Genomic DNA, 12,064 nt, shown 5'->3' with positions numbered 1-12,064 from the left:
ACCACGGCCTTTGTTACACAAGTTGTGGAGCACTGGCTGGAAAGAGAAATAGCCCAATGGGTCGACCGACGTGGATCTCTCCTAGACCGTACGCGCATCAAGCGAACGCTTTACCACTGGGCTACGTCTTCAAGATAAATGAATGGATCAAGAATGTGTGGCAGATGCGAGCACGACACAAAGACTATTGCATGCTTCCTGCACCGCCTATAAGACTACCACTCTCCCAGAACCAAGTTGAAAAGATAAAGTGGTTTATACTATGCTTAAAATCAGTATAAGGCACACCAACCCTGGCATGAAGCAAATCCAAAGCAGACTTGGACGTTCAATCTTCCGTTTCATTACCCATGATGCCAACATTGCTCGGCACCCAACAAAATAAAATGTCTTTATTCGCAATGGATAAAAAGACACATTTTCGTATCACCATCCCAATTAAGTTATGTTCCAGCTTCATATTTTATAAAGCTTGGAGACACGAAAGTGAATCTGTGAAAATAATAATTTTGGATGCAATAGAATAGTTATTTCTTCCAAGGCTTTAATGACTGCCCATACTTAATCACATAAGATCTGGCAGTCTCGTGGACATTATTGTGTCTGATTGAAAACTTGTAGCACATGCCACAGAATTAATTTCTATCCCGTAATCCATCTGTATAAACAAGAATGTAATTCAGGTACCTGTCTTGAATTACCATGCAAAATTGTACACAATAGCATCTGTACGATCCTTTTTCAGATGCGCAAGATCACACAAAAGTTAAGGTGGTTTGATACACCAAGGTGGTAAAACAAAATATCAAATGTCTGTTAAATCAATGTTGGAACCTAACAAAAAGAAACGCTTACTGTGAATATCAAATATAAGGATAGGATTCGGTCTTGCATCAAACAAAGTCTGGTATACAATCGGCAACAAAATTATATTTTTAAAAAATAAAAGTTAATCCAGGTACACACTTCACTCACCTGTATTTACAGAGCACTACACCAGACCGGCCTCATCAAGGTCTGATGTGTATATTTACAGTTATATATTATACTGACGGACACAACACACGCAAGGTTTTATTCGTTGGTAAATATTTCAAATGTTTTATTGATGATTATTTCATTGTTTCGATTTTTAGGTTATGTCGTCATTATTGAATAGATTTTGATAAGTTTTATTGTGTTATCACAGACGGCGTTTGTATAGACAACGTTGAAATGTGGGTACACTACGCCATATCCTAATCCAAATTAATAGCGTGTGTGCCCAACCCGGGCTGCAGTCGCTGCTCTAACTCCTTACCATTGACACAGATAAGTTCTTTGTGGGATGAAGAAGGGCATGCGTGAGCTGAGCGACGTTATTTAGGACGATGACGCGCTTCCTGAAACCACCTGTTCACCTCGTCCCACAAATGCTCGATCGGGTTCAAATCTGGACTAGGGTGGCCAAGCGATCACTGGAATATTGTTGTGGTTGCGGAAGTTAAGACATACCCTCGCAACGTGCGACATCGCATTATACTGCTGCAGCATAAGGTTACGCACATGGATAAGTGGAAGGACGTAACGCCTGATGACCTGAGTCCGATATCTTACGGCTGTAAGATTGCCTGGATGACTACGAGAGTTTTTTTCACGTCATGAGAAATCCCCCCCCCCAAAAAAAACAAAAAAAAACGACAACAAAACAACAACAACAACACAACAACAAAAAAACAACAACAACAAAAAAAAAAAAAAAAAAAACCCCACATAACAGACCCTTCCCCAAATCTGTCGTTTTCCTGAACGCACGCGTCTGAATATCGCTCACCTCGACGTCGATAGACATGTTGTCGTCCATCTGACTTGTAAAGTGAGAACCCAGACTCGTCAGTAAATAACACACGTTCCAATGGGCCAAGTGAAACCGAGTTGGTGCATGTGCACACAGCCATTGCAATCGACGTTGACGTCGCCTGGGTGTAAGTTGCGGACCAACGTAGGGACATGGCGGCCTTAAGTTGAACTCCCACAACCGAGTGACAAACTAACTCGCCATCTCCGTAGCCGTCTGAAATCGTTTACGGGTGTGTGTGAGACGTATGCCTCTATCTTGAGCAACGTAACGCGCGGGCGTCCGCTCCTGGAACGGTCAGCTAATCTTCCTGTGGCTCTGAGACGCCTAACTAATCGAGTTGTCGTTCACTCATGTACTCCAAATTGCTGGGCCACGCGATATCGCGATTGACCCTGCATAATTAAAGCAATAGCCCTACCCCTATCAACTTGTAACATTAGCGGCATTTTGCACTCGATGTGTACTGTTGAAAACTTTGATTTGGTATGGTGTTCAAGTCCATAGCAGGTGGCAGTGGCCCAGATGCACGCTTGCTTGACAAATCGGTAAAAACCATGCAGCTTCGCACGTGCTCATGGTTGACCCAATTTTAATCAAATATTCTTCGACAGTATAATGAGCTATGTGTCAAATGTCACTACATTTGGTACACGGATAAAAAAAATATATATTTTAGTAAAACTGAATTTGCGTTTGTTTTTTCCGTCAGTATATAAAAGAGAAGAACATTTATTCTTCTCTTTAATTAGCTGCCTTTTGATTTCAAATTTATTATGATAACTTTGTATGTGGCATGCATTTAAACCTGTGACAGCTGTAGCCTGTTATCTACTAGCAACAAGTCATGCAGATCAGGCTCAGTGTTCATAAAACTGACTACCTTAAGTATACAAAACTCCCAAATATTGTACTAAACTAGTCATCACACGTAAGTTGGTATTCATAATAAGTTCTAACTTAAGTATACATAAATCCTAAGTATCGTACTAAACTAGTCATCACACGTAAGCTGGTACGTTGTATTAATAAAATGATGTTATTTAAAAGAAGGGGGTGGGCCATAGCCCAGTGGTAAAGTGCTCGCTTGATGCGCGATCGGTTTAGGATCGATCCCCGTCGGTTGGCCAGGTGGGCTATTTTTCGTTCCAGCCAGTGCACCACGACTGGTATATGAAAAGCCGTAGTATGTGATTTCCTGTCTGTGGAATGGTGCATATAAAAGATCCCTATTAATACATGTTTTAGCGGAGTTCCTCTCTAAGACCATGTGTCAAAATTACTAAATGTTTCACATCCAATAGTCGATGATTAATACGACAATGTGCTCTAGTGTTGTCGTTAAAAAAAAAAAAACCTAGTTACAAGAAATCAAAAAGCGCGTTGCTTTACAGTATATATACGTGTGCGTGAATATGTGGATGGCAATCATGCACACTTTTATACCAATGGTGAGAACGCATTGCACGGGCACACCATACATAATTTCAGACATAGGCGCGTTGAGACAACCCATTTGTTGTGGTGATAGTAGGTACATGTGTTTGCATAACATCGTTAACATGTGTAGTACTAACAATATGAGTTACCTTTCAATAGTGACGCTGAGTATATACATACATACATACCCACTGTTTCATGCACATAAGCGGGATCGACCGCGTAGATTGTAGGCCCCATGCAGATGGTTGAGTTAAAGAAACTTCCTTTTTATGGAAGCTTCGATAGCTCAGAGCGTATCGTGGTTAGTTTTGCAATTTGCGGGCGAATCGGTACCACAGGTTCGAGTCCCAGCAACGGCATGGGACAATTTTTGAGGCCAGAAAGGATTTAATTATCCCCTGCGCCAGTGCGTTAATATCTATGTATGTAATAGTCAACCTCGACATACATACAACATATAGATATTCATACATCAATACATACATACACATACATACATACATACACACATACAATACATATTCAAACGAACGGATTGCAAACAAGCAACAATGTCACTGGTTTGGGCACGCACAGTTTCAAAATGTCCACATACCTTTAAATGGTGTGAACAGAGACCCAGGACTGGTATATCAAAGGATTTTGTATGTGCTGTCCTTTCTGTGGGAAAGTGCATATAAAAGACCCTTTTCTACCAATGCAAAAATGTGACAGGTTTCCTCTCAAGATTACGTGCTAGAATTACCACTTGTTTGACATTCAATACCGATGATTAATTAATTAATGTGTTTCACAAGTGTCAAACAAAAAACAATTTGAACGCTGAAAGGAAATATAAAAACTTATAATTCTTTGTTGGATGATACATTTTAGGGGTTTTCGTCCTAGTTCTCCGTGCATGAAAGCTTGTATGGAATAAATGAAATGAATATACTGCGAGGTAAACAACCACACTAAAAAGAAACCGTAAAGCTGAGAATGTACGAGTGAGTAAAACTCAAGTAAAAACTGCAGAGTAAACTACTGGTCGAAGATTAAAGGTCTTGTAAAGATAACAAAGTCATATAATGGTGATGCAAAAAGGGGTTGAGTATGTTGGGGGTGGGGGAATAAATGGTATGAGTGAATGAATTAACAAATGAATAAATGAATGAATGGATGGATGAATGAATGAATGAATGAATGAATGAATGAATGAGTGAATAAATCAGGACAAAATAAATGAATAAAATAAAATAAGTTAATTAAATTAAATTAATGAAAAAGGGTGTGTACTCGACTGCAGCAATCTGACATTACCGATGCTGATGATCCCATGTCTTTGTTCACTTCCATTTTAAAGGATATTGCAGATGAAAGTATTCCAAAGACTCCGTGAGCTCCGTGATCTAGTGGATAAGCTGCTGGACAATCAAGCTGACGACAGTGGTTCAAATCCCGTCAAAGCTGGCTCACACATTCATTCATCTTTCTCATCTATCACCCTCTGCCTATCATTCTCATTATCTTAATATAAAAACAACTTTCCAATTTCTCCCACGATTTCAGTCTGTCCACACCATCGCCTACCTGTCTCAACTGCCTCCACGGGTGCAGTCTCTGTGTATTTCCCTGCACCCACCTGGCATCCTCGCCCTCTGCCGCTAATAATGCTGGTCTGACCCACGGCACAAACTAACGACCGCCAGTAGATGGGGTGTATAGTTGGTCGTTACAGGTGCCTCTTAACAATGCCAGAAGTAACTAATGAACATTCCCCGAAGTGGTCAGACTAAGCCCACAGCTAAAAGCTGATGGGGAATAGCAGGTGTGTGGCACAGATAGCCACAAGAGACAAGTACCTGTCGCGGTTGGAGAGACAAGGACTGGGATGTGGAGGTGGATTGTGAAAGAAGTTGAAAGATAGGAGGAGCTGCCAGATCGGGAAGAAATGAGATGTAATTCATAAGAGAGAAAGAAAAGGGAGCAGTGGGATAAAAAATAAAAAAAAAGAGAAAAAGATTTGCTCAAAGAGCGAAACAGGACCCTGGAGAGGTTCAACGTGAACCTATTAGGGTTAACCTGGACTTATATTGTCTTGCTAGGGCCAAGGCTCGCAGAGAGATCAGACAGAGTAAGAAATCATATTATGTCTCCAAGCTGAATTCACAAACATCTGTGAAATCTGTGAAAATCAAAGGAAAAGAATCCATTAATACACTGCATCATTTGTCTGTCGATGATACTGCTGTCACATCTCACCGTGACATTGCCAATACATTGGCAAACAACTTTCCTCATAACTCATCTTCTACATTCGACACCTAATAGCCGATGTATTTTTCGTGCTGGGGTGTCGTTAAACATTAATTCATTCATCTTCAACTTTCAGTACAGATGCATTTACATCTGTCAGAAATAAAGCAGACCATTGATTTTTCATCTGAAAATACTGAGGTATACAACAAGCCCTTCTATATGGAGAAATTGCAGAATGCTCTTCATAGAGCCCATGATACTTACTTAAGTTGGACTAGATGAAATTCATTTTCAGTTATTAAAGCATTTACTTGAATCAGAATCATCTTTGATGGTTCTTTTGAATATCTTTTCTGGTGACTTTCCTTCTGATTGTAGGAAAGCAGTTATTATTCCTATTCCCAAGCCTGGTAAGGATCCAACAAATCCTACTGGTTATCGCTCTATCGCTTTGACAAGTTGCATTTGTAAAACCATTGAACGAATGATCAATCGCAGACTTGTTTGGTATCTTGAATCTCACAAATTGTTTACTAACGTGCAATGTATGTTCAGATCTAGACGAAGAACGGTTGATCATCTTGTTAGATTTGAAACGTTTTGTAGGGAAGCTTTCATCCATAATCAGGACTTTGTTTCAGTGTTTTTTTATTTGGAGAAGAATTATGATACCACGTGGAAGTATAGGTTTTTAAATGACATCCATGGCATGGGTCTTAGAGGTCGACTTCCTGCTTTTTATTTCTCAATTTTTAAAAGATAGCTCTTTTAAAGTCCGGGTGGAGTCGACTTTGTCCGACATTCACCCACAGGAAATGGGTGTACCTCAAGGTAGTATCGTGTCTGTAACTTTATTTTCTATTAAATATTTTCATATACTTACCATTTGTGACACCCAATAGCCGATATGTATTTTTGTGCTGGGATGTCGTTAAACATTCATTCATTCATTATTTTCTATTAAAATTAAGAGCATCACCCAGTGTTTAACACTTGGTGTGCATTGTTCGTTATGTGTCGATGATTTTCAGATTGCCATTGTTAATATTTAGTTCACATATATCGAGACCTATTTCAATACTCTAACTGTGGTCTCAAAAGATGTTTTTCTCCCATCAAGAATAGTAGTGCCATTCCTATTAGGTCACAAGAGTTAAACTTTCTACTCATAATAATAATATATAGGGAGAATCATAGTCAGACGTTAAAACTGTTAAGTCATAGTTCCGTACACCTGCCGATAAACCGGTTGATCCGGTGTACGAATACACCTACGGGTAGAACAGAATAGACATGTACTTATCTTTTACACTTTGAACCACACTTTCAAAATCGTATGTACGAGGGGGGTTTCAGTCCTCGATTCAGAATCTGCGAAATTTAACAGTTTGAGACTATCATTAATGCCTCGAGAAACGACTAGTAGCAAAGGACAGACAGGATAGCACATACCACGGCCTTTGATATACAAGTCGTGGTGCACTGGCTCGAACGAGAAATAGCCCGATAGGCCAACCGACGGAGATCGATCCCAGCGAACGGTTTACCACTGGGCTACGACCTGCCCCTTCGTTAGCAATGAGCTTTCAGTAATTCCATATAATAATTATATTTGTTTAATTAATTGTTTATGGGATCGTGGCTAACCGATCATTTGCGACGGAAAGGCACCGGCAAACAGACCACCGTGTCAATTGATATATAAACCGGCATCGGTGGAGCTGTGGTTAAGCCATCGGACATAAAGCTGGTAGGTACTGGGTTCGCAGCTCGGTACCGGCTCCAACCCAGAGCGAGTTTTAACAACTCAATGGGTAGGTGTAAGATCACTACACCCTCTTCTCTCTCACTAACCACTAACAATTAACAACTAACACACTGACCTGGACAGACAGCCCAGATAGCTGATGTGTGTGCCCAGGACAGCGTGCTTGAACCGTATCGGATATAAGCACGAAAATAAGTTGAAATGAAATGAAATGAAATGATAGATAAACACTTACTTGTGACAGTGAAGAACAAACTTTACAATGTGCTGCTTGTCAACAAATACCAGATATTTTTATATACATAGCTATGCAATGTATAGATATACAGAAACCATAAAACTGATATTCGGTCAAATGTCATATAGACATCATATTTATATTTTGTGAACAAATTCATGATTCAATTATCTCCCTTTTAAATTATTACGTTTTAAGAATTATTGAGGTCAGTGTCGCATCATGATTACCAAAGCATCTGATCGTATTTGAAAAAAGAAATAACCTATGTAATTTAGACAGTTGTACTTATAAACTATGAATATGAAGTGCAATTACGATAAAATATCTAAAACTGATTGAGTACGAAGCTAAGTAATGGTGACACAATGTTCTATAAATTAAATTTCAACTCTTTTTTTTTTTCTTTTTTTCTTTTTTTTTTGGGGGGTGTGGGGTGGGGGGGGGGTGACGATCGCTTTGTCAGGTATGTTTGCACAGGAGTATTATTAAATCATTATTTTTAAAAGGCCATGGTAAAGTAAATGATCGGGAAAATTCCAACGGAACAAACATATCATGGCATTACAAGTTTTCGATAGGATAAGCGAAAGATATTAACAAAAAGCGAAAAATATTTTTTTTTTAGGAAAGATGTATATAATAAATATACCATCCATGATGTGGGTTTTTTTAAAATACGATATTTATGTTAACTCGTGATGTGTGAAAGCAATAGTTTGCCCCATTGCCTCGCAATTCGTGAAAATGTGGTTTTCACACGTTGACATAAACATCGCCTCTATCTATTTTTTAAAACACAAAGGTCATTTGGCAGGATTCTGTCTAACCTACTGCACCGATTCGCAATGGTATTTGACACTCCGCAACCTTAACCACTCGACCAACCAATTCTTCCATTAAAATGGAAGCCCAATTAACTGTAGTTAAGAAAGCGTGCTGGAAGACACTTGGTTCGAAACTAATGTAACAGTTTGTATTCGTATAACCATAACCGGGATAACCATGGTTCTGTATTAGAGGCATTGGAGGATACAGAGTAGGCGGGGGGGGGGGGGGGGGGGGTCACATGGGTCCCTCGATCCAACCTCCACCACCCACCCCCGCTCCTTTAAAGTGTCCTTTTAATTACATTCATAAGCGTACGAGACGGGGCGGGGAGGGGTAACTGCCCACCCCACCCCCCAGTGCTGGAGCAAAACCTCAAAATTGGGCAAAAATTATACAGATATTCAAGCAAAAATTATACAGATATTCGGGCAAAATGTGCTAACCTGGACCTTTTTACCAAGTATTTCCATCATTCCTAAACATTTGTGTTGTAATCCATGTAAAAATGCGTTTTAATTCAGGCAAAAGCCAGCCTGTCCCCTGCAAACATTAGAGCCCGTACGCCTATGATTAAATTTGTGTTTAAATTAATCATCCATAAAACAGTAAAGAGTCAGATTCGCGTCTGGTTGTCAGAAGATATAATAATATGATTGTCCAGTCGCAACATCTCGTATTAAACCCCTGTCCCAGACTTAGTCACTGGCGATGTCAGAGGCTAAGCCGGTGATGGACATTCTTGAAACATTCGTGGTATATAAGCATGCTTTAGGTCGATTCCAGTATTTTGGCGCTCGCTGATCTTTTACTAATTAGTAATTAAGCATTACGGGGCGCGTTACTTAAGAATAATTCGACGTCATCTTTGAGTAGCGCATCTCAGGGTCCGTCTATACGACACTGTAGCCGGCGTAAAGGAAGGAAGGAAATGTTTTATTTAACGACGCACTCAACACATTTTATTTACGATTATATGGCGTCAGACATATGGTTAAGGACCACACAGATATATAGGGAGAGGAAACCCCCTGTCGCCACTCCATGGCCTACTCTTTTCGATTAGCAGCAAGGGATCTCGTTTAAGAAGTCGGTCCCTACAAAAGCAGTCTTCTCCATTGTTATGTAGGAACTACAGCAGGCACGATGGATAATTCTCAATCAAAAATATTATTGCTAGTAATCTTGTTATTGGTAGTAGTAAACGCCCTAGAAACTCGTTCTCAGTCAGCCTCCCACCCACCCACCCCAACACCATGTCTACTTGCCTCTGTCGTGCTTGTATGGCACTTCCCGGACTTTCATACATGGTTTATTTTTATAGAGGGTGGTTGGTGGGGTTTTTTCCTTGTTTGTTTTGGGGTTGTTGTTTTTGGGTTGGGTTTTTTACATATATACAACTTGTATGCCTACTGGACTTAAATTCTTTTTACAACAGTTACAGAAATATTAGTCCGACAAAAATACTATTCCGACAAATTAAAGGGCAAGACCCAAGTTTTTAAACACTAAGGCATATTTTTCACTACTAGAGCCGTTTATGATCACTGAAAACAAATATTACTTATGTTTTGTTTAGATAATCCATTTCCGTTTCTGGTCATTCTGGTGTTTCTAATACCACAAAATGCTTTTTTTTTTTTTTTTTTTTGAAAACGCACGTGCGTCTGAGAAGTAACGGTTATGGAGTTGTGTTTTATTCTATTTTTAAGGGTATTTCATCGTCACAGACTTGTTTCACTCTATTGTATCTACATTTGTTATAGGTTTCCGTGGTGCAGGGGTGTAATATTCTCTGAGAATGGCCAATACAGCACAATTTTAAATTTTGTGATATTTGTATTTTTGCACAGTTCTTTACACTGTTTTTATTTAAATCTTGAATTTTTATACTGATGTTGATTATCACTTTATTTGTTTGCATTGCCATAGTTTGACACCCAATAGCCGATGTATTTTTCGTGCTGGGGTGTCGTTAAACATTCATTAATTCATTGTTAAAGGTTTGTAAATTAACCAAACTCCGTGTCCATTTTTACGGGTTGAAAGTAGGGTCTAGGTGAAAAATATGTTTTAGTGTTTAAAAACTAAGGTCTGTCCCTTTTAATAAAATGCGTCTCTTCATTACTCTTTGCAATATATAGGAGCTGCCAGCAAAACAGGAGGATAAAAGTGACTTCTTGCCAGCCTTCTCCTTAAATGTGATGTCATATGATATTACGTACGATTACTTTTCTGTGATGGGAATATGTTTATGATTGAGTGCTACCTTTATTATATGTTTTACGTAATAAGCTCATGGATCAACAACAACAACAACAATTAATAATAATAACAATATGAATCATTATTTACAGGCCAGACAGAGACGCATAATTGTTATTCCTATTTATACCAATAAAATCACTATATTATAAAAAAGAAATGGTCAAAGTTCTTGAAAATAATTTAATTAAATTATTGCGACAAGAAGGTTACGTTTATAAATACAGGTGTCAATAAATGTTAATACATGATTAAGAATTTTAATGTCAAATTATTGCATGATATAATAAATATAAATTGTAAATTTACTATTTAGAGTAGAAAAGTTGAATAACTGGTGCTCGATAACGAAGATTCATAATTCGGCAAAGTTGTCGTTACTTACTTTGGAATTCCTGTCAGAGTCACACATGTGACGTAAGACAAACGTTTATAAACGGCATTTACCTTATAAAATTTAGAGGAGCATGCATTTTGCTTGAGAAAAAGATTCAACGTGGGTATTCATTCATTTCAACTTATTTTCGTGTTTATATCCAAATAATGTTCATGCACGCAGTCAATGGCACACACCTCGACTATCTGGGCTGTCTGTCCAGGACAGTGGGTAAGTTGTCAGTAGTTAGTGAGAGAGAAGAGGGTGTATTGGTCTTACACCTACCCACTGTGTCGTTAAAACTCGCTCTGGGTGGGAGCCGGTACCGAGTTGCGAACCCGATACCTACCAGCCTTATATCTGATGGCTCAACCAAGACACCACCCAGGTCGGTCGTTGGTATTTTTGAAAGTACGTCCAACTAAACAACCAGAAGTAACGTATGAATATGTAAATAGGTTCTTGGGGAAATCTTCCGATAGGTTCATGCACGTTTTACTGCCGCAAATAGATTTGATTAGCCAACCAATCGGGTTAAATGCAGAGTGAATTAGCATCAACATTTTAATTAGAAGGACTACAAAAACAAAATGTTGATTAAATACATTATAACTGAATGTGGAGTGGTGGGTACATCGCATTCCTTAGCCGTGATTCATAGAATCTGTCGATGAATTCCGAGTGGCATTCGAGTGTGGTGGGTGTATACTACCAAATCAAATACCATAGACGACAATAGTAACATATGTGGCTAAAACTCCTACCTACAGCGTATCAATCGACATAAACGCCACGGATATAAATACTACCACCCCTCACACTAAAAGTGAATCAGAAAAAATTCTGATTTTTTCTGTTGCTATACGGAATTTTCTGTTGCTATGTTGAATTCTGATCGGGGGTCAAGCTGCTCGTTTCTGAGATAACGGGTAGCGTCTATGACTACCCTAGTTCCGCACAAAATTCAAGTACTGTTTTTTTACAGGTACCCCATACGTGTTTCAAGCACAAGGCTACTTGACACATTGGTACTAGATGAAATAAAATTTCATATTTGTTTTACCCAGATGA

Source organism: Gigantopelta aegis, chromosome 9 (genome assembly GCF_016097555.1).
Source record: "Gigantopelta aegis isolate Gae_Host chromosome 9, Gae_host_genome, whole genome shotgun sequence".
Lineage (NCBI taxonomy): Eukaryota > Metazoa > Mollusca > Gastropoda > Neomphalida > Peltospiridae > Gigantopelta > Gigantopelta aegis.
The sequence above is the reverse complement of the archived record's forward strand: the minus strand, read 5'-3'. Positions refer to the sequence as shown.